Source organism: Corvus hawaiiensis, chromosome 26 (genome assembly GCF_020740725.1).
Source record: "Corvus hawaiiensis isolate bCorHaw1 chromosome 26, bCorHaw1.pri.cur, whole genome shotgun sequence".
NCBI classification, from domain to species: Eukaryota; Metazoa; Chordata; class Aves; order Passeriformes; family Corvidae; genus Corvus; species Corvus hawaiiensis.
In genome coordinates, this window is record NC_063238.1 from 39,742,892 (window position 1) to 39,766,074 (window position 23,183).

Consider the following 23,183-nt stretch of genomic DNA (forward strand, 5'->3'; position numbering starts at 1 on the left):
GGCAAATGCGAGAACAATGCTGAACTCAGAGGTTTTATCCAGGGGCGGGGAAAAGGCAGGATTAGGGAACGGGACCAATGGGGAAGCTCTGGGGGAGTGACAAGGGGTAGAGGCTGACAGCCAACTGGGGAAGCCAAACTGGGGTAGATTACCGTAACAGAACAAGCATCCTGGGAGAGACTTCTTTCCCTCATCATGACCACTAAGTCTCTGGCACCAGAGACTGTCTTACCAAGAGCTCTCTCTGTCCCTTGTGCCACAGGCTAATTGGCCACCACAAGATACAAGGAAGAAATTTTTTATGATTTTTTCATTGAGGGTGGTGAAACACTGGACCTGGTTGCCCAAGGAGGTGGTGGATGCCCCATCCCTGGAAACATTCAGGTTGGATGAGGGGCTGAGCAACCTGATCTAGTTTCAGGGGGGGTTGCAGTAAATGACATTTAAAGGTCCCTTTTAACCTGAACCATTCTATGATTCTATGACTTTAGGGAGTGGAAATGCAGTTTAGAGCTCCTCTTTCAGGGTATGTAGGACACAAATCCATATTGGCTATACGGTTACCTCCTAATAGTCTACAAGGTAAATTGTTTCCGAGAGTATTTTCCTGTTTAAAAATAAACATATCTGCATCACAGAAACCATAAAGATCATCTTCTAGGAAAATTCAGAAAGGAAAAGCTCCTCACCAAAGGACTTAAAGGACTTCAGGTATTTCCATCCTCCTTTTTATCTCAGTATTTGTAAGGATATCAGCAGAGGTACCTACCTTTTTCTGGAATTCAAGACTAGCATAGCCCACTTAATGAAATATAAACAATAGTGATGATATTCCATGAGTAGCTGAACAGCATCTGCCAGCCAGTCTAGGTGCCTAGCCTCTTCCCTAAATAAATAAAAGAATCGTCATGATCTACATGGATAAAGAGAAACAGTTCAATTATGTGTCAACTTTTGATATTTTTATTTTAACTAGCAAATTCATTTTCTAAGCTGGAAATAATACCTGCATGAAATAGTGTTTAGGGGGATGGTGTTCTTTAAAAAAAAAAGACATGAGGGAGGAAATTCTTCTCCTGACTATTAAATAATGAAAGTAGGCCAAGTCTCTGCTTGGATCCAAAGCTCTTCAAAATAATTCATCATTTTCTTTTCCTTCTTCTCTTACCCTAGTTTCAGGTTTTTGAAGGTTTATTTTTTTTAAGAAAGTTAAATGAAAATCAAGCTTCTAAGTATCTCTTGGAATCCCTGTGAATTCCACATCAGGGCTTCCCAGTGTGCTGCTCAGCTGCAACAAAAGGATAAAAGAATATCAATGTCTCCTGTTCAGATAAACACTTTTAGGCCTTTTATAACAAAGGGAGCGATTTAGTCTTTTCCTTGAGCAAGAGTAATAAAACATTCTTTTTCATTGCAGGCTGTAATATAAGTAGATTTGTCCCAAATGTTGTAAAAAGTCAGTGGTGATATATTTATAGTATTCTGCAAAGATTCAGAACAAGGGGCCAAACAAGTGAAGATCAGACTTGCCACTGTCATTCACAATTTGCCTTTATTATGAAACAGGGGCGGGATTCACCTCATCCAGCTTTAGAGATCTTCAGTGTAGATGATTCCAGCTGTGCCAGTCACCCCAGGTTTCTTTGTAGACAGCTGAGAGAAAAGGCATGAGTGAATAAGTACAATTCCCATGACCTACTTCAGAAGTTTAAATTCAGACCGTGCAAGGACTTATCGCTCTTCATAGGCTAGAAAGAGGTCCTAAATGGAAATGTCAAAATTTATTCAGATGAACTACACTGTAGATGACCCGAAGAAGTGGGACATGAAAATGTCATGAGATGTAATGTAATACCTTCTGTAAGGCCTTGATCAAGAAGTAAATTTCTACTAAACTTACTGAGACTCTGGTTGAAAGGCAAGTTGTCAAATCAAGGTAGGAGAAAGATATTGTAGTAGGAAACTAAAAGGAAGATTTTAAAACAGAGAAAATAAAGGATACCAAAATTATTTCTAATTATAGTGTTGAGAATCCCATTGCCTTGAAAAAATTAAGCATTAAACGAATTTCAGCTAATGGATCCTTCAATTTTCTAGTCTTCAGTAACCTCTGTATAGGAAAAATAATCATAAATTCAAAGTAACTCACATTCAAACTTAAAATGTTTTCTTATTTTCAGTAAGACCTCATGCAAGAACAGTTTTCAAATGTTATATGGGAAATTTAAAAAATGCTAATTTCAATGTTTCTGATAATGTTTTTGGGTTACAGTGATGCTGAAAGTCACCTTTCAAGAATCAGCTGGAGGTTAGGGGCTGAAGGCTTGTACAAGAGTAATTTACTGTGGGTACCGTATCACTAATTTCAATGGGACACAGGGTTCTGCCACCATCAGTGTTGTCTGCAGGTCTTAGGTCAAAATCTGTAATGAAATTTGGGCTAAAAAGTTACCGAGCCTCCATGGTATGTGTGGTCATGCAGTGTTGCCTCTCATTATGTTGAATAAAATCCTATCCTGGGTCAAGCCCACGAGTTTCTACTCCAGGCACTGTCCTTGCCTATGCAGCAGTGGTGGTGCTCAGGGACCCCAAGCCCTCAGCCTTTGACACCTCTTTGGTTTCAAAGCAGAGTGTGGCACTGGCTGGCAGCTCGTGCTGGAGTCTCTCTGTTCACATCTCAGTTGTCTGTCCTGCCCCTCAGACCGATTTAGGGGAGAGCAAACTCACTGTGGCTTTCAGCCAACCTCACTGTGCTCTGTCATGAAAAGCTATGAAGCAGCTCTCATTCAAAAAAATGGGGTCAAATTCTAGTCTCACGATGAAAGAACTCTCTTTTCATGTGAGTGGGTCTTGCACTCATTAAATTTATTGCATGGAGCTACAGACATCCAGAATTTAATAAGGATAATACTATGAAAACCATGGAGTTTCTTACAGTATAGCTGCAAGAAAGGAGTTGAAGATTGAAAATCATTTCAGTAGATATCTATGAAGGGGATAATCCTGGCTGAGAGTTAAATTACTGAGTTTTGCTATCTATATAATTATTAATTATCTGTAATTTTTTCAACTTTCATTATTTATTATTGGCCTGCATAGATTCTTGGTGCCACAAACAAATGAATTACAGAATATATATGTTGTTCAGATTCTTGTTTTGTATAAAAGTATATTATGATGACTTTTAAAATTCTCACTGATCCATAACATCATGTGTATGTTATTTAAATAATAAAATTGTAAATTATAATATGTATCTAGTTTTATCAAACTGGAAAATCAGCAAGATAATTATTCGGAGAGCTCTTGGAATAGTGGGGTAGGGAGGGACTTGATCTTGCCATTTAGTCACTGAAAAGTGGGAACTGGGCAGAGAGGCTGACAAAGCTTTAATGAATATTGGTTTGACTCTCCCACCATACCTGAAGTGGGAGAACATCAACAGTTTGCTAGAGCCACTTTTCACAGAAAGAGCTGCTTATTTCTCGTATGCCCCCACATGAAACAACATCAGCAAAGACCTACAAGCAGGAGATGACAGATGACTCTAACAATATGCGTTGTTCTAGCAGTTGATACCACCTCTCAAAGGGCACTGTGTTTTGCTGTCCCCAGCAGTTCATTGCCCCATGTGACAGATTACTTGTCTGGTGTGCAAGCCAACTCTGCCTTGATACCTGGCACAAAATACAAAACAAGCGAGACACTCCAAGTGATTTTCAAGTCTATGTTGAAGTATAATATCAAAGCAAAAACAAAGCAAAAAAAACTATAGATCTAAGTTTGACCCTTTCAGGAGGCTGTGGGAAAGGATAGTTTGAAATAGTTTCTTAGGCTTCCTCTAGCAGTTCTGTCTTAACATGACACCTCCAGAAAAAACTGAGTTGGAGCTGTGTCAGCCCAGGTATATGAAATAACTAAGTGCCCTGTGTGTGAGCTACCACTGAGTTCAGAACCTGGGTGTTTATGAGCATAAAGGAAACCAGCTCCAACCAGGTTCCGACAAACATATAGTCTAAGGAAAAGAGGCCAAAAATCTTGCAGAAAACTTTCACTCAGATTTATGATTATTTTCTGCTTCTGAGGAGCCCCCATAATTTTTACAGCAATTTTTATGCCAGTCTCTGATGATGTGTTACATTTTTTTACTTGATTGTCAGGGATAATATCAGTACATGAACCACTCAATCCCATCTGATGAAAAGTTTCATGAAGCTAGAAAACATCTTTTGTTGGTACATACTTCGTCCCAACTTACACTTCCCAAATCTCTGGAACAAATCTCCTGTATTTGCTCCTTAGGTTATATTGTATTCACATAACAGTAGTCCCTTACCTTTTTAACTCTGGGCAGTAACCAGTGCATTATCATAGCTGAAGAAAGAGAACTACCAAACAGCTGTAACTATTTTAAAGGATAAAATCTCAAAGGAGTCTTATTATAAAACCAAATTTGATATGGACACACAAGCCAGCACAAACTCTCTCCTAGCATAAATCACACCAGTACCATTATGAATCTAGACCAGGTTTTAGATCCGCAGAGGATCCGACCTCTTGCTCTTGCAGCGGGCAGCTCGGAAAGGCTGTTCCAGTAATTGCATCCTCAACCATGCATGTGTTGGGCTGGAGCACGTCGCTCTGATCAGCTCGTGGGAGTTGAGACACACAATTCATACAAAGGTGGAAAGACAGCATAAGTTATGTGCCCCGTGAAGGAGCTGCCAAGGTCGCTGAACCAGTGGTTTTTGTGTCATTACAGAAAATGAAGTTTTGTGGGAGAGACAAATTTCCACAAGGTAGGAAACAGACAGAGCTAGTGTTTTGCAAATGACTCTGGGAAAAAACAGTACAGAAATATTGTTCTCATTATGAGTACTAGCACATGAGATAATTGTGTTTGAGGTTGGTAATTACCATATTTGCATGTTTAGGTTGTATCTGTTCCTTCCATGTTATTAAGTGACTGCTGCATTATTTCATCAGAATGGCATGCTGTCATCATGGGAGCTGAAATATCTTCTGTGTGTCAAAGCACACAGCTGTAAAAAGCATTGCATAGCCCCTTGTTTTCATTCTACATCAAACTAGCAAAAAGCAAATTCATTACAGGAAAAGATCAGAAAAGCTAATGGAGCTATGGCTGGGGGAGATGGATTTGGAAGTATAGGGCTGTATAATTTAGAGTACCTGGGCTAAGCATCTCTCCAATACTCCCTCACTGTCTTGGGGTGACTGTATGATACTGTATTCCCTATCATCTGCCCTATGCCAGACAAGAATCCTGTGCCTTTCTGTGTCTTTAACCTGGGTCCGACAGAAAGGGAGAAAAAAAACCCGTTTTGTGTTCAAGGACACAGATATGCACTCCCCTGCATTTCTGCTACTGTGGAGCAGAAAAAGCACCTTCCTGCTTTTCCCACCTCTTGGTTCTTTTTGCCAGGAGAGAGATGAAGAGTTAAACTCCTTTGCTTTTCAGCTAGTCTGCTAGCTGAGGCAAGAAAGTTTTTTCCCTGGGACTTTGGTTTCTTCTTCTCTTCTGGACTGTTCAGCAACACCAGAACATACTGGGGGGCCCTACACCATGGCCTGCAGGGACCCATGCCAAACCCCAGCTCTGGAGAGGAGAAAACTGTTGCAGTGGGGACACTGCAACATGCATATATCAAACCAGGAGTCCCGTGGAAAGGAAATATATATGGACAGACAGATTCTTGATAGCTGTTTCAGAGAGATGTTTATTTCTCCAGCCGCATGGCCGGGGCTCTGCCGAGGAACTGTTCCAGTCACGGGACCAAGGGTCCTTCTGCCCGCGCAGGGAACACAAACCAACCAATGGGAACGAGGCTGAGCAGGGACAGGGAAACCCCGTGTCTGTGCCCTCAGGGCCCCTCTCCCAGGGCTACATGGCAGGGGAGGGACCCCAACACCTCACCTGTTTTATTTTAATAAAAGGAGAATGAAAACAACTGGATAAACATAACAAGAACAGTTTCAAAACAAAACAAGCCACCCTCCTGAGTCTTTAAATGTCCAAACAGATTCTGTGGAACATCTTAGGGCTGACACAAAGGAGACAGAACTCTCTGAGCATGCTTTGTGGGGAAACTGAGGCAGGAGAGGGTTTAACTTCTTCCCTCCCCCTTTTCATCCCCCACTCAGCATTGGAAAGGGATTTTTGGGGAAACAATTGGCAAAAGCATGGTTTTGTGAGGGAAACCATGGATGAAAAAACGGATTGGGAATACACTGGGGGTAATAGGACATAGGGTAAAAGGGAAAGGTGGGATTAGGAAAGGGAGACTGTAGGGGGGGCTTACAATGGAGATACTGTCTAACGACTACGATTTTTTGCATATATACTGCCTTTTACAGGAACACCATCAGGCCCAGTGACCTGCGATGCTTGTAACCCTTTTCTACCTTGCACAATTTTGAATTCCACCACCTCTCCATCTCCCAAGCTTGGGATGCATTTTTCAGGGTTATTCTTTTTAACAGCAGTTCTATGCACGAATATGTCTTGCTGGTTGTCACACCTTGTTATAAAACCATAATTTTGCTTAACATTATACCATTTCACTATCCCTAAGATCTTAGGTACTATGATCTTTTCCTTTTTCCGAGTGGCTGCTGTTTTCTGTCTCGCTGCGTCTTTGCTGTCTCTTTCGGTCGCTCCCGTGTTGGAATTGTCGGGGCTGCTGGTGCCTGTGCGCTCTTCCCGGGGTCGCGTTCGGGGCTGCGCGGGCCGGGCCGGGCCGCGCCGCTCAGTTCTCCATGCGTCGCCTCCTCTGGTCGCAGCTTCACTGCCGATGCCAGGCGCTGCAGCCACGTCTCTCGGCCGGGCCCCCGAGCGATGACTCCCCCGCGCCCTGCTCCAGCGCGCGTCTCGGCTGGGCGCGGCTCCATTCTACCGCCACTGCCGCCAGCCGCTGCCCGCGCGCCGCCCCTCTGGGTCGGGCGTTCCCGGGGCTCACTCCACCACGCGCTGCGCGTGGCCGGGTGGGCACTGCCGGCTCCTGCCGTGCCTCGCTCCGCCACCGACACTACGGCTCACTTGGCTCCGCCTGCACGCAGGAACTGCCTCGCTGCTGCTCGCAGAGCGCTCGGTGCACGTGGCCTGGGCCGCACGGTCCCTGCGCCAGGCTTCCCTTCGCCAAGACACAGCTGACATTGCTCAACAGTCTCGGTAATTAAATAATATTCACAAAAATATTCTTCCATCGGCATATATTTTGACTCCAATATTAACTGTGTCCAAACGGTTTTCCAAAAGCCCTTGGTAAGAATTAAATCCCAAGAAACATAGAAAAAGTTCTTAAACAACCATGCCAGGAAGTGTTTCAGTTCTTTTTGAGCTTGAATCAAGCTAAAATTTACAAATCGTTGTTCAAGAATCTTTTCAAGTTTAAGATAAATGTCCATATGCGGCTCTGAGAGCCAAGAGTCTTCCCACGGTTCCTCCATAGTTTAGATATGGAATAGCAAAGCAAAACCAAGAAGAGGAATCCAAAGTTTCCAGGGTTTACTCACACAAATCAGTCGCTTAGGGATCGGGGATCGTTCTGCTCTCAATTCCCCACCATTATGTTGCAGTGGGGATACTGCAACACGCATATATCAAACCAGGAGTCCCGTGGAAAGGAAATATATATGGACAGACAGATTCTTGATAGCTGTTTCAGAGAGATGTTTATTTCTCCAGCCGCATGGCCGGGGCTCTGCAGAGGAACTGTTTCAGTCACCGGAACAAGGGTCCTTCTGCCTGCGCAGGGGAACACAAACCAACCAATGGGAACGAGGCTGAGCAGGGGCAGGGAAACCCCGTGTCTGTGCCCTCAGGGCCCCTCTGCCAGGGCTACATGGTGGGGGAGGAGACCCCAACAGAAAACCACACCACAAAGGACTCTGAAATCTACCCAGGTTCTCACCACAGTGAGAAGTTTTATTATTTAGCGTTATTCTCTTTTTTTTTCCCCTGTGCCTGTGTGCACTCTGCTTGTTAAATAAATAACTTTCTTTTTTTTCACTTTCCTTCCAGGAAAATTCTTTCCGAACCTGGTGGGGGAGGGATGGCTGTAACCTGCCTTCTGTCAGAAGACATTCATTTCAGATGTTCCTCCAAATTTGTTTCAAACCAAGACACCCATACAGTGAGATACAGGATTAATAATGATTGTGTTTTGTTCTGTGCACTTACAGACCTTTAGTCTGAACAATGAAAAATGCTTTATGGACATAAATTAATCAAACTTTAGAAGACACATTTAGGGCACTTAATTTACTGCTACTTACACCAGACTTCAAGTTATCTGTAAACATAAAAGTCTTGAAAACTAGGTAACCTTATACAAATCTGAAAATGCACTCTGATCATTTCCTCAAGCCTACTGAGTTGCCTACTGAGATATTTCTGGAATTTTCTGGGCAGTCAACATCAAATATGTAAAACTTATCCTCTTAAAAGAAAGATCTAAGAAGAAATAAAGGAAACAACTGAAGACTAATGGAAAACATTGCAACAAATGGGATAATCCCTTCAAAGAGAAACTGCCTGTCTCTCTCCTCACATCTTTTCTATCATTCCATTCAGCTGTGGAAGGTCAATGCCAAAGCTGAGCAATTAGCCATTGAAGGTAAGGAAAATGAAAAAGGATGCATTGTTTGGAAGGGGATTTTTGTGTATTGGCCCTCAGTTCTTGGGTATTATCATTAGCCAAAATTAAACAAAATAAGCAGAATTAGTTGCTTTTAATTAGATATGAATACACAAGTGAGAAATCTAATATCAAAGTTGTATCAGTTCATTTTCTGAGGTCCTTCAATTTTAAGTCTCACCCTCCAATCAAATCAATTACTGAATATTGCAATTAAGCAAATCACCAAATGCTTATCTTCAAAAATGGCCTGATTTCAATGCTAATTGGTTTTTTTTAGCTACATTCACAGAGGTTTATAACTAAGAGCTTAATGCAGAGGTAATGAAAATTATAAATCATTTTGGGAAACCAAAATTGTCATTTTATTTGTCTTGGAAGCAGTGATACATCCAAATGATTTATTTCACTGAAAGTTAAGCTTCTATGCATATCTGCTATGATTCGTTGACAAAGTGACCTTGTATTCCTTTTTTTCTTTTCACAGAGAAATGATAGGTGAAACACATGGAGGAAAATGAAGAGGACACTTAACTAAAGTAGAACACAAGAAAAAGTTCTAAGGAAAATGAAGAGACCTTGGAATGAAACAGAGAGCTGAAAGTGAAAAGTACAGACAAATATAGTGGAAAAATAAAGATTCAAGTTTAGTTTAGAATGGTAAAAATAATACCAAGTGATTAGGAGGTGTACATAACACTTTCCTGTTTCTACAGCCTAATCAGTTATTGATTTCAGATATTCAGTACAAAATTTAGAAAGAGTGAATGGGAAAACTAACACTGGAAGATGTGTCTGGAAGCAGAACATATCACTTCTCTTACATTACTTTTTATATATAAGATGCTGTGATTTAAATAGAAGGAAAGCTTTACAGGAGAGGACATGTAACAACACAGTGGGAAGAGGCAGTTACCAATTTATTGATGTTCTCTTTCATTTGTCACACAGAACTTGAGTCTGGACGGATCACCTGATTTAACTATGTCTCAAGAAACTTAATTATGACTTGTTCCTGCTTATCCATGGGCCTGCAGAGCCCATCACCATAGATTCAGGCTATTGTAGTAGAGATCTAGTCATACATTTCAGGTGAGCTGAAGACTAACCTGCTCTAAAGGTGTCTTTTGTCTACAGATCTTAAGCATTTTGTCTCATTTGAAAGTAGATTATGACATATGATAAAAATATATAGCAAAATAAAAGTGATGAGATCTATAGCCATCTCTGGTATCACAATTGCTCCTCTATTTTTTTTTTCCAGAGTTTGAGAAAATTTATGATTGTTTTTTGAATTATTATGTGTAGATATGGTGCTTAGGGATATGGTTTAGTGGTGGACCTGGAAGTGTAGGGTTAATGCTTGGACTTGATGATCTTAGAGGTCTTTTCCAACCTTAATGATTCTATGATTCTTTGATTTTCGTCCAATAAACTCAATTATTGAATTATATCATTGCAACCTAGACACAGAATTTGAGTACTTAATGTTCTTTAAAAACCATTTTCCAAGCTGAAGCCTCTGTGTCAAGAGAGTTCTTATTCAATATTGCTTATGCCTTGTTCATGAAAGACTTGTCTGTAAGGTTCTGAATGTCAGTAACTGCAGTTAAGCCATGCTTGCATGAGAGGATGATAGCTTTGAGAAATCAAGTAACAATTGTAGAAGTTTAGAATTACCCTTGGAAAGATAAAGTTAGTGTTTACTTCTTAGTTCAAATATCCAAGCCCAAACTCTTACAGCAGAATCATCTGGGGCAAAAGTCAAGAGTGTTTGTTGGGCCCTAGGGTTTCTCAGGACCCATCCTCTTTCCTGAAACACATTTGTCATCACATCCTTTTCAGTCTGTTAACAGCTATATTGCTCCTTCCCTAAACTTCTGTTCAGCAGCCCAATTTGCAGGACTAAGAGGAAAGGTTGAAGCTTTCAGTAGAATTAAAGTTGTGAGAACACTTTTTAACTCCTGAGTCAAAAGAAAAAGTGGTCTATTTCATCTTAATATTGCTTGGTAATCTGGAAGGAGAGAGCCCCCTCCCTGGCTGTTAGGCTTAGCATGTCACCTGTCATCCCTAAGAGCTCTTATCTGACAGGCTGATTTGCCTGCAGGTTGTCAGATTTTCACTTCAGCAGCTGCTCTTCATCCATTTGCCCTTGCCCTGGAGGCACGATGACATCTGTCACAGCCATCAAGGCAGTTCAAGGCCAATGTTTACAAGGACCATGATTTGGGGTGTCAGGAGTAGCCTGGTGGCAGTGATTCCCCAGGCATTTCACAACATCCCTGAGAGATTATCTGTCTTCTAAAATAGAGGACAGATGTTTGTTAGACCCTACATTTGGACATAAAATAGAGATGGCACCAGTTACTTGCATGACTCCTTGTGGTACATAGGATAGAAAAATTCACCCATCTGTCCTCCCTGTGTTTCAGAAGTGTGAAAGAAATACCTTGGCCTAACAGATTTCGAGGCTAAGTAGCCCAGCAAAGAGTGAATGTAGAAATGTTTGTCACTTGTTCATGTCTCTGATCAGGTCATCCAGCAGCTTCAATGTCCACACAATGTTTGTCTTGTCTTTTGACCATGAATGAATTTTAACTGTTTGCTGAAGGCATTTCTTTTGTAGCTACTGATGGAGTTTCCACACCAGAATTTTGATTTTCATGGCTTTACCAAAATATCGTACTGAATATTTTCAGGAAAGAATATTCCCTTGAGAATCATTTTGGTGATTTTCTCTGCTGGTATATCAGTCAGTTGCTTGTCTCTACAGGAGACACAAAGACTTTGGTTAGTAATGGCTCACTTTTCTTTGCTGCTTTGTGTGACATAAAGAGATCTGTTTGCATGCACTGCTCTATCCATCAGGTTTGACCTCCAAGGGTTTGTGAGATGACAGACTTCTGTGCAGTGAAGGTTTCTGTAGATTTGCCAAATAAGGTCCAGACACTCTTGTAGTGAAGCTGGTAAGAGATTCTTTAGAGCATTTCCAAAGTTTTAACACTGATGTGTCTTATGACATTGATAATGAAAAATGAATTTATATTTAATCACTCAGGACTTACATTAGGTCAGGTATTTTTTGAACAAATGCATTTCTAATTGAACACTTACTGATTTTTCAGCCTTTTGGTTTTCAAATCTGTCTTCAGTATATTTATCTCTTATTAAAGGAATACAAGGCACAGTATGCTCATTTATTGAAATGACTTAGCCAAACAAATATTTTCTGAAATTCCTGGCATTTCCTTAATCATTAAATAGACAATTGCTACTACAAGTACATGGGATACTTCTGGAAAGACATTTCCAGAAGTGGCAGGGGTGTATGTGTTTAATTCTGGTAGGCAGTATTTGCCTGGATCAATAACCTTCCAACACTTTAATTGTACTCTTCAGGCTCTGTTGGTGAAACTTAAAATAGTTTAAAAATGGTAACGTACTGTAACTAATCTGCAGCAGTACAAGTCAACATGATTCATACTTCCATTAAATTTTCTCAGCCTGGTAAATTTTCCTATTTTTACATTTCTGTGGGAAGAAAGCATGTCTAGGACGCTATGGATGGGGTTATTCTGGGCCACCTTCAGTGGAACATACCAAGATTTTTCATAATTGCTAATTATACCAGAAGACTAATTTTGATGCTTTAACTCAACATGCTTTTCTGAATCCTGCCTGCTAGGACACCCTGAGATGAATATGATGAAAAAGCAGGTCTGAAGCAGGCAAAACCATTGACTGCCCTTGGAAATCCTTGCCAGAATCTTTCAGAGGGGTCAGGGTGTAGTTCATACTCCATCGACGTAGAACAATGCCATGAGCTGCAAACTTCCTGTCAGGAGATGTGCACAGAAAACCTCAGACAGCGGGTCAGCAAAGACAGAGAGACTGAGGGCACTCTGCCACTCATGTGTGCTCAGCACCAACAGGCAGGACTGCACTAACACCGTGCATATGTGTGCCTCATATTCACACAGGCAGTTCTCTGCGTGCTTTCTTGTTTTCACATCATTTTGTGCTATCTAATTAACATGTCAACTCATTTTTCTTTCCTCTGCTGTAGGAATCTTGGTTTTATTCCTTTTATTTCACCCTGTTTTCCTTTTTTTTAATACCTTTTTTCATAATTTATCATTCATTTACATTTCAATTAACACTAGCTGTTTGTAAAAGCTACCCTGATGGGAAGTATGAAATAAATTATTGAAGTTAGTATAATCTGCACTTCCCATTACCACCTCATTTACCTTAATGGCACTAAAAAGACTGTCACTCTCAATGCAGCTCATGCTTCTAATAGGAATTTCCTTGGGAGCCAATCTCATGTGAATTACATATTTACATATGGCATAGGTTTTGCTAGGTGATTATAGGCTGGGATTTAGAGTGGTATCCTTTAAGGATGGCAGCTGCACAGAAAGCTGCCTTTCCAGATTGAAAACATGGCACTGCTTGATTCAAACAGCTAATGTGTCTAAGAGGAGTCAGCAAAAGTATTGCAAATTTATTGGGCACTTCCAAACTTTTCATTTATAAAAAAAAATTTTAAAAAAGAAAATGTATATTTTTCCCGAGTTGAAACGAGGAAAAAAATGTCACAAAATTAAAGCCCTTTTGAACAGTGATGTCCTTTTGTTTGGATAAATTAAAACTTGATTTATGGGGGGGGTTTTGTTTGTTGTTTTTTTGTTTTCTTTTCTTTTTTGTGTGTGGTTTTCTGGGATTTTCTTTGGTTTTTGGTTTGGTTTTGTTTGGTTTTTGGTTTTTTTGTTTGTTTTTGTTGTTTTGTGGGGTTTTTTTTCATTTTTGGGGGCTTTTTTTTGTTGGTTTTTTTAATATTATTTCTACAGCTCCCTATTGTTTTTGTATGAAATTTTTCAAAAATTTTTAAAAGCTATGTTAAAAAATATTTTTTAGTCTAAATTAACACCTTCCAGCTAAAGCTGCGACCCTTGAACCAGCATTTTGTCATAAAGATTTCAGTCTGGAGGCTGTCAAGCAGCAATCTTTATTGTTCTTTTCAGCAGGACAACACCCAGGCACTAATTGGAATTCAGAAGTAGATGCAATTGAGCTATGTAACAAGAAAGAGTCCCACTTCCAATGTTTTTTTGCAATATGAACAGGATGGTAAAAGCAATTATATGGGAGGAAGGCAAAAGAGACCTACATAGTGACTTGTTAAATATGCACATTTGTGAGCATAATCTGATTAGTAATCCATCTAATTTTTCTTTCTTTGAGTTTCAGGGTACCTTAGCTAACATCATTCCAGATATGTACAGAACTGAGAAAACTGAGACTTGGGGAACAGATTTTGCTTATTTGCTGCTCTAGCATTGGGAAAGATGTGGTCTGACTCTTTTAATGCCTGACTTGTGGCTCTGTGGGGCTACATCCATACTTTGAAATAGCAGACTCCAAATTTCATGATCTAGAGGTTGGTACCACATGAAAGCTGGCCCTGGGCCAGCCCTCATTGCCATGAGGCATCTTGTGACTTTGAGACATCTTATTTCTATCTGTGTTTGTGTCTTCCCCTCTCCCACATGAAACTGTGTCGAAGCCCAGCACAGTGGTGTTTTTATAACAAAGAGCTGATGTTGAACACTCCAGGGTACAATGACATCTTCCACTAGACCAGGTCTCTCTTTTTTTGGGTGACTATAAAGGAAAGGAATGTGCAAGAAATTTCTACATTTTCTGCTCCCAAGAATGAACAAATATTATTTCATGAATAACTCAATTCTAATGGGGCAGGTTCTTGCTTCACACTATTCAAGTCCATAATGTAATGTCAGAACAGTTCCAGGCTTAGTTCAAGGTGAAAACTCTACAGTTAGAATTTTGTCATTCACTGTAACACAAATCTCCATGAAAATCTATTTCACTTCCTGGAGTCACTCCAGGTGAACATCATTGTAAGTGATAAAATGAATCCTTGTCCTTTTGGTAAGAATAAATTGAGGGGGGAAAAAATAAATTAAAAAAAAAAAAAAAGGAGAGAAAAAAAGAAATTGCAAACTAAGGCCCTCAAGTCTTTGCAAATTCAGAGAGCCAAAAGTTAATGATCTAGCAGACCTGACAAGTCTGAGTCAAGTCAACCTCAACTGCCTTTTACAAATGAAAGACATGACAACATAGCTATTGGTAATTTCCCCTTCATTAAAATTCCTTCAACTCAAGTCAGTTTTGTACTGTAAGCCTTTCTTAATGGTGGCAAATGTCATCCCACACAAAGACATTCCACACAAAGGGGGCGGTGAGGCACTGGAACAGGCTTTCCAGAGAAGTTGTGAATGCTCCATCCCTGGAAGTGTTCAAGGCCAGGTTGGATGGGACTTGGAGCAACCTGGTCCAGTGGAAGGCGTCCCTGTCCATGGCAGGCGAGTTGGAACTTAAAGATCTTCAAATCCAAACCATTCTATGATTCTATGATGACCCACTCTAATTCTTCAGGGGCAGAGTCATGTGAAGGAGAAAACAACTCATTGTAGTCTCTTTCTGCTTCTGGAAACCAGTGTAGCAAACTCAGTGCCATGATCTTTCCAACTGGGAGCCTGTTTCCACTTTTCTGAGGCTCTTCCTTCCACAGCACACATGTTCTCTCTTCCATCAAGGCTGGAAACGACACACCAGTCAAAACAATTCACTGACTAATTTTAAACAAAAAGCCTGTTTACATGAATAATCATTACCGAATATGTCTAACTATGAAAAGACTGCTCACAATAGTCACCTATTGTGGGAAGTCAATGCATTATGCATTGTTTGAATTAAATCAGGATCTACATTGCAGTGGATTAATCTATCCAGTGTCTTGTTGTTTTTTTTCTCTTCCTGTGTTTGTAACCCATCTGCCAACTGCAATAGGTCGCAGTTTTGTTCAGTTTTTTATGCTGGAAAGTTATTAATACCAGATGTTCATCTTTTGGAGTATCCTAAGCATAAAACATTCCATAATTAAAACCAAAATGTTAACAATAATATACCCAAGCTTGGTGGATTAAGATCCTATTAAAATTCCGGAGTATGTCCTATGTTTAATGCATTAACTCTTTTTTCCATCAAGGGAGGCCTGAGGCAGGCTAGGTTTCATTTTGCTCGAGGGAGAAAGGAAATGTATTCACACCTCTAGCATTGTTCTTTCACTGTGTTTTGTCAAAAATATCATTACTATAATAGAGTTATGGAGAGGACAATGAAAATACATAGGTCAGGGGTTTTAGCTGGAATTCTGTTGATAAGGATTGCCATGCAGGACTTTCAGTGAATTTTCAGCTGAGGTCAGCTCTGCATTCCAATTAACAAACAACCCAGTGACAGAAAAATAGAAATTATAACCAAAAAAAGTAATAAAACTCTCTGCTCTTAGAAAGAGAGACAGCTTTATCAGGGAAGAAGATAAGCAAAATATTGGATCTTCAGCTGCTATAAATTGGTGTAGCTGCATTATTAATTCCAGAGAGTTGCCTCTTTTCATAGCTTATCTCCCTCCATTAGTTTTGCCGAAAGTCATTGTTAATTTTCTGCAGCCTGACTTTGGGGGAGTATAGCCTGGTTTGTAAAATTTCACTGAACTGTTCCTGGCCACATTATTTAACATGCTGTAGATATTCCCAGGGGATTTCTAAGGCCAACAACATGGAGAGAATTAATCACTGCAGACTGGACAAGCCAGAATTTGCAACTCATGTCAATAAACTGGGGTGGGAAGGGGTTCATATCATCTTTTCTATGTTATACAAGCCCCTTGTTGCAGCTTTCCACCTTGAACTTCTTTCAAGTTAAGACACAAGAGGACCAATCAAGAAGTAATGGAGCTTTGAGAGAGTCAAGAGAAAGGGCTGTGTTTGCTCTTCTTGGTTCTTCACAGGGTTGCAAGGCATGGGAGTAGCAGAGCATCCAGCCAATTTTTCTGACTGGGGTGTTTCACACCAGTTTTCGTGCTATTTTCTATATGTTCTGGTGAATACTTCCCTGGAAGTATTCAAAGTCAGGTTGGATGTGGCCCTGACTAAGTTGGTCTAGGTGGAAGGTTTCACTGCTCATGACAGGGGGCTTGGAACTAAATGATCTTTTAAATTCCTTCCAACCAAAATCATTCTATGATTCTGTGAGTAATTAATTTTGGTTTTGCATAAAATGGACCAATGCACTGTCTGGAACACAATCCTGGAATACGTAGTGTTATTCTGGCTTGCTAAGAGTGAATTTAAATCAAGAGGAAAAGTAGTTTTAACTTCTGCACTTCAAGAAGTGTATGAAGTATGAAAGGTCTTTTTAGTGATAAAAAATTTTTTCTGTCTATTAGATCTTGCATGTACATGTACACAGAAGCATCTTGAAAGCTGATGTCTATGTTGAAAGCAAAAGGTTTGTTTCAGTTCATAATTTAATCAATTTAGTTTTATATGGTAATATTGCTAGTTTAAAAAGCAAACTGCCTGACACACCTCAAGAACTAATTTTTGTCACTGTTGTGTCTTCTAATTAATTTGCTCTTACCTTTTCTTTTTTTTGTGGATATCTGTTGGATAATCTCCTCTCATTCAGTGCACAGAGCTCACATTAACATCAGTGAAAATTTCCTGCTTGGAACAAGTGCAGGTTTAGCAATAGGTGCACTTCAATAGCTTTCTTTCACATTGGATAAACCCTGCAAAGGTCAGATGTTTATCTGGAGCTTATCTGACTCACCCAAGCCTCTGGACGTTACTAAATATCATAAACTGAACCTTTCTTTAAAAACTGGTGGAACTTCCTAATCTAAAGATGACCAGAAATACCACAGATAAAGATTTTCCAGCAGGATTTTTTTCTTTTTTTTCCAGGTTCAAAAGCACATGATAATGAAACAGACAGTTATTTCATGTCCACAGAAAATTCTTTATGAAATTCAGTTGTAGGCATGGGTAAAGAAATTGGAGGAGTAAGGGGTGATATGAGAGTTTTCTCCACCTGGACAGATTTAGCTGTCCTTAGACAGGCCTGGACAGAAATATTTAATAAGACTGGAGAGTTTTTTCCAGTGTGATTTATTTTCTTTCCCTTAAATGGTGTATCGCTTCTCCTTATCCTCTGCGTCATTCCATCTATGCAAGTGCACATGTACACACACATCTACATTTACATATATATATATATGTATAATAATTTATCTGAATAAAATATTCTTCCACTATAAGATAGTATATATCCTGTAAGATATACAGGCAACAGTTCACTAGGTCTTTCCAATTTGCAGTCAGACTGTGAGAAAATGATATTTTCCTCAAGCAATGTTATTTCTTATAGTTCACAATTCTGTCTACTACCAAAATAGCATTTTTTTATTTTCCAACAAATGAAAAATAATAAAATAAAGGGTGAAATGATGCAACTCACAAAATTAAATAAGCAGGTGTGATAATACAGTGGATACTTGCAGAGCTGCTTTTCCAAGGCGGAAGAAAATAAGGGGTTGGAAAAATAGTCTCTCTGATTTTGTTTTTACTCCTAGCTCTATCAAAGTGCTGCTTTCTCTTTATCTAATCCATTTATCTGTCTCACTGTAAACACATCTACTTATGCATCCCTTCACTCCCATATTTGCCTTCTTCCATCTTAAATTCTTCAGTCCTGTATCAGAGTTCTGTGCAATGCAGAAACCTAATTGAGTTGTTTCCTTCAGTAGGCATTTTTGTTTGGTCTTGTTTTGTTTATTTTTTATACAGTTATTTGATTTCTTGTTACATATCACTCTTCAATATAAAAAATAGCTGTCCCATTTCACTCCATGGCAACAGGAATAAAGGCCACCTGCCTTACAGGTCCAGCCTCTTCCAGCTCTGCATTTCTTTGCCCTTTAAGCCTGAATTCTCCATCCCATGTCACAAATTTCAGAGATTTCTAAAAGCACTCAACACCAACATTCCCGTCCGAGACTGAAGGTTAGGATCCTCTTCTCATCCAGGAATTGGTTTTATGAAAATTCGGAGATACCTTAGAAGCATAATCAAAAAGTATGAATGGAAAAGACACCAAAGATAAGTAATATTTGAATTTTCATTTATATATGTAGGGCCTGCAGCCCTTTGGGAGCCAAAAGACATGGTGGCCCATCCTCAGGCTGTAAATGGCTATTTGTCTTGCTTCTGCCTAATTCACACCAGATGTGTGCTTGTTTCTACATCTGATCTCTAGGTGGGCTGGGTTTTCTGTCCTGGCTGTAAAGCTGTTTGTCTTCATCTCAAAATATTCCGTTTCAGTCTTTGTTTTGAGGTGGACTGGCAGCTCTCAAGGTTTTCTGGGAATCTGTCAGAGTTGTCTGTCTCAGACCCAGGTATGAATATTTTGGAGTTAATTATAGCATGAAAATGTACATGGTGTACAGTTTGCCATGGGTATATGTACTGGTCTACTGAGTTCTTATTGGCAAATAAAATTCTTTGACACCTTTGCAGAGAAAGTATAAACCAAATTGATGAGAATTTTTTTGTCCTAGTTTATAGACACCTTAAAGGCCTATTTGTAATTTGTAAGTATATAAAAATTTATTATTGCATCCCATTTTCTCTTGAGATATTAATGCCTACTTTTAAATTATCCTCAACAAGAAATCTTGTAAAACAGACCAGAAGTCAGATTTGAGAATGTTAATCAATAGTTGGAATTTTGCTTTAGGAAGAGACCCTTCAAAAAACATACTTATTTCCAAAATACCATTTAACTACTTTTTGACCAGCCTATCAGAACTGAAGTAGAAGGACACTGTAGTCTGTTTTTACAGAACTGTAGCTAATTCTCCAGGGATTAAGATAGAGTCATGTAAATAAATGTTCTGGCTTTTGCTTTTAAAAAAATATTATAAAATGCATTTGAGATGTTGATTTCTGAAAAATCTTTAGAGAACTCAGAATTCTTGGGAAATCTTGTTGTTTTGCAATGACATTAATTTATAAAATGTTACATCAAGCCTCTGACATTTTCCAGAAGGCTCTTTTTATGCCCTACTTTTTTTTTTTTTTTTGCTACCACAATGACTTTGCTGTCATGTGCTCTAGACATTTATAGTCTTCCTCATCAAAAATATAAAGTAATATTTTTTGCTTATAAAACCACTTTCAGCAGAAAAAAAAAATTCAGAGTCCGGCATTTTTTGTATTGAGTCTGACCCTTACCTTCCAGATAAAGATGCTTATCTTATGTGGCTGTGCCAAATGTATATTTGCCAAGTAGATTGGGAAATTTTGGACTAGCTAAATATGCTTTGCTTCAATCCTCTCCTTTTAGTAAACAATCTTTGCCTCTTAGTCCAATTAGCATTGTAGAAGACCTGTAGCAGCAGTCATGATACACTCAGGACAGGCATTGTAACCTGAATTGTTTCCTTGTATTAGACCAAATTACATTTAGTTAACTAAACTCAAACATAAAAAGGCAGTGCTCAACAGATGGAAGGTGATCAGAAGGAATCCAATACAATTCCTAGAAACTTTCTTTGAGTACGCCACCAAAAGTGGTTAATAGGAGCTACTTGAGTGTGATGTGAAGGATTGTGTCCAGCATTTCCTCCCTTGGCATAGCACGCAATGAAGTAGAGGGCACAGATGAGTCCTGCAGTACACAAAGGACATTGACAAGCTATTGAAAAAACCCAGTGAAGCACAACTGAAACGATAAAGGTGTTAGAGAGCACCACATGAGACACTATTACAGAGCCTGAAAATGAAGAGTTTTAGAAAAAAAAAAGAGGAAAGAGCACTTTGTGGCCTCTACATTAATGCATAATAAATAGAAAATGTGTGTATAATGTCACATCATAAGAATGTTTCATTCACTCTGCATGAGATGCCAAGCAGTGAAGAATCTGCCTCATGTTAACTGTTTTTACACTGGTGGTAAAGTAGTTTAGAATTTAATTGTGACATAATCAATGATGTTCTCTAGAAATTACTCTAAAAACCTAAGGACACTTAATAGAGAAAAAGTTTATTCTCTGTAGAATGTCTGAGTCATGTCATGGAATTCAATAGCAGGGATTTAATTCTCTACTAAATACCAAATTACAGTTTCAAGTAAAAAATTGAATTATTTTTGAATGCTAGATCTTTTCTGTCAAGTTCTGCAAAATTTTCATTAAGAAAATGCTTTAAAGCATGAAGCAGGAAGCTAGAATGGTTCAAAATTATTTTAAATATGTTATCAATATATTTTAACCAACATTTTCTAGAAGTAGAATGTCGACAACATTGTTGTTTCAAAAAAGATAAATTGATTAAATTAAAGTTTTATTCACTGCAGTAGTATTATGGTAATCTACATATAATTGTTATTTATTTTTTCCTAATTTAGAAGAAAGTGAAGGATGGAAGAATAATTTTTCCCATTCCATTTTTTTTATTTCTAGTGCTTTTGAAAAGTGCTCATATTTTGCTTGGTTTTGGTTTTTTTTTATTTTTACACAGTATCAAACTGAGTTTTCATCTTCTATAATCCTAATCCCATAATTGCTGCTTAAAGTGTTATTTAAATATTTATTATCTATACCTGTTTTTAAATTTTAGTTCCTTCTACTGTTTCATTCCCATCTTTATTTGCAAATTGGTTAGCCACAGGAATGGTAACTAGACTAAGCATGAGAACTGCATGTGGATGTGATTATTTAGTACAGACTTTCCTCTGAAAAGCTTAGACACTGCTAAAGCAAAACAGGATTCTACCCTTCTACAAGCAAAAAATCCAGTCTGCAATTTCAACCAGCCTGCCTTCCTTCCTTCCTTCCTTCCTTCCTTCCTTCCTTCCTTCCTCCCTCCCTCCCTCCCTCCCTCCCTCTCAGAGTTACATCCAGATGTTGACTCTTTCTTGCATTTCCCAACCTACCAGCAAAGAGCTAAGGCAAAATCTGAAAACCTATCACACAGACAGGATCAATTTGAATATTTGAGGAAGGACCCAATAAAGTACATGGGTTCCAGCCTGGAGTCTGGGATAAAGAATCCCATGTTGCAGGAGGGGAAAGTGTCCCAGATGGGATGGGTTCAGGTTGTCACACTGCCGGGGGATCTCCCATAGCCCTCCTTCCTGCTGCATGGCAATCCCAGCTCTCCCACACCATTAAGGGATGCCTGTGCAGCACAGATAATCCTATGCAATGGTGTTACCAAGGAACCAGCACCACCCTTGGGAAAATTAGATCATCCTTTGAGGACGTTGGAAGAATCAGGAAAAAGGAGGAAAGAAAGTACAATTTAACCCTCCTCACAGGTCATGAATTCCTCAAAGTCCCTGATTTCCACCAGAACACCAGAAACAGGATGGTGCTCTGCAGAACTACTGAGTTACTGTCACACACTGAGCAATGCTGCCAAAATCTATGGGTTTGTTCAGCCAAGGGCCAGCCCTTACCTCAACAACCCTGCTGAACCTAATCAGTGTAGTTTGTGCCAAAACACAGTCCCTCACAATAATTAGTATTGCACACGTAGAAACAGAGGCCTCCTCTCTGTGTGTTTCTCATGACAGGCAGGATGAGAAGATATTGAATTACAATAAAATGCTATGACAGTAGCCTGCCTTGGTATCTTCTCCAGTGAACCTGTTACTTTTTTTTTCATGCAGTGAGACATTTTTGCAGTCAATGTTTGACTTCCAGACAGATGCTTAATTCTGTAACAAAGACACACAACCATTCCCTGCCTGATTATTTTTTATTTTTAACAATTTAGATCTGTAGACTAAATTGTATTACAGATTCATTGTGAATGGCTTTCAGAGTAAAAAATCTTTATCTCACATACTTCTCCCCCCATAAGATATGTCCTGTTGAGTAGAGGTTTGCAACCATATAGTGAGAAATACCTACTAACTTAATTTACTGTATTGAGCACTTCAGAGACATGGCTGCAGTAAAATAAACAACATCAATTCAATTATTTCGTCTTATGTCACGCTGTAAACTTCATAAACATGTAAATTCAAAAATCTCCATAAACACTTTAGTATTATGAATCACTGCAGGGTATCACAGCTGGTTACCTGCAGAAATTGTGTCTGGAACCTAGTCCATCATTTAGAGGCAACAGCAGATGTTAAAGGCAAACTGCTTTATATAATCATCCCAAACAAAAAATAAAGCAAGAGAAGCAGCAAGATACATAGCCAGACATTTTTGGCATCTGTTTGATATGGTATCAGGGATCTGAATTTTGTTAATGAATCCATACACATGGTTAGGAAAGATCGTTCTGAAATGTGTTTGTTCAGAGCAGCATTGCTCTCAGGTTGGGTTCTGACTGTGAATCAGAAATGAGACTTTCACATGAACCACAACCACAAAAAAGCTGCTACCCACAGTCCTGCCTTGAACTAGCACTGAGTTCAATTAATATTCTATGGTCTCCCCAATCATACGTGTCTATTTTCACCTGAGATTGTCGAGGGTCCTTTGACAGCTGGAGCAGCTGTTTTCTGGTTTCCCAGACTCGACTCAGCACCCAGTTCCTATCCTTGAAGGAACCCCTGTGTAAAATGATTTATAGT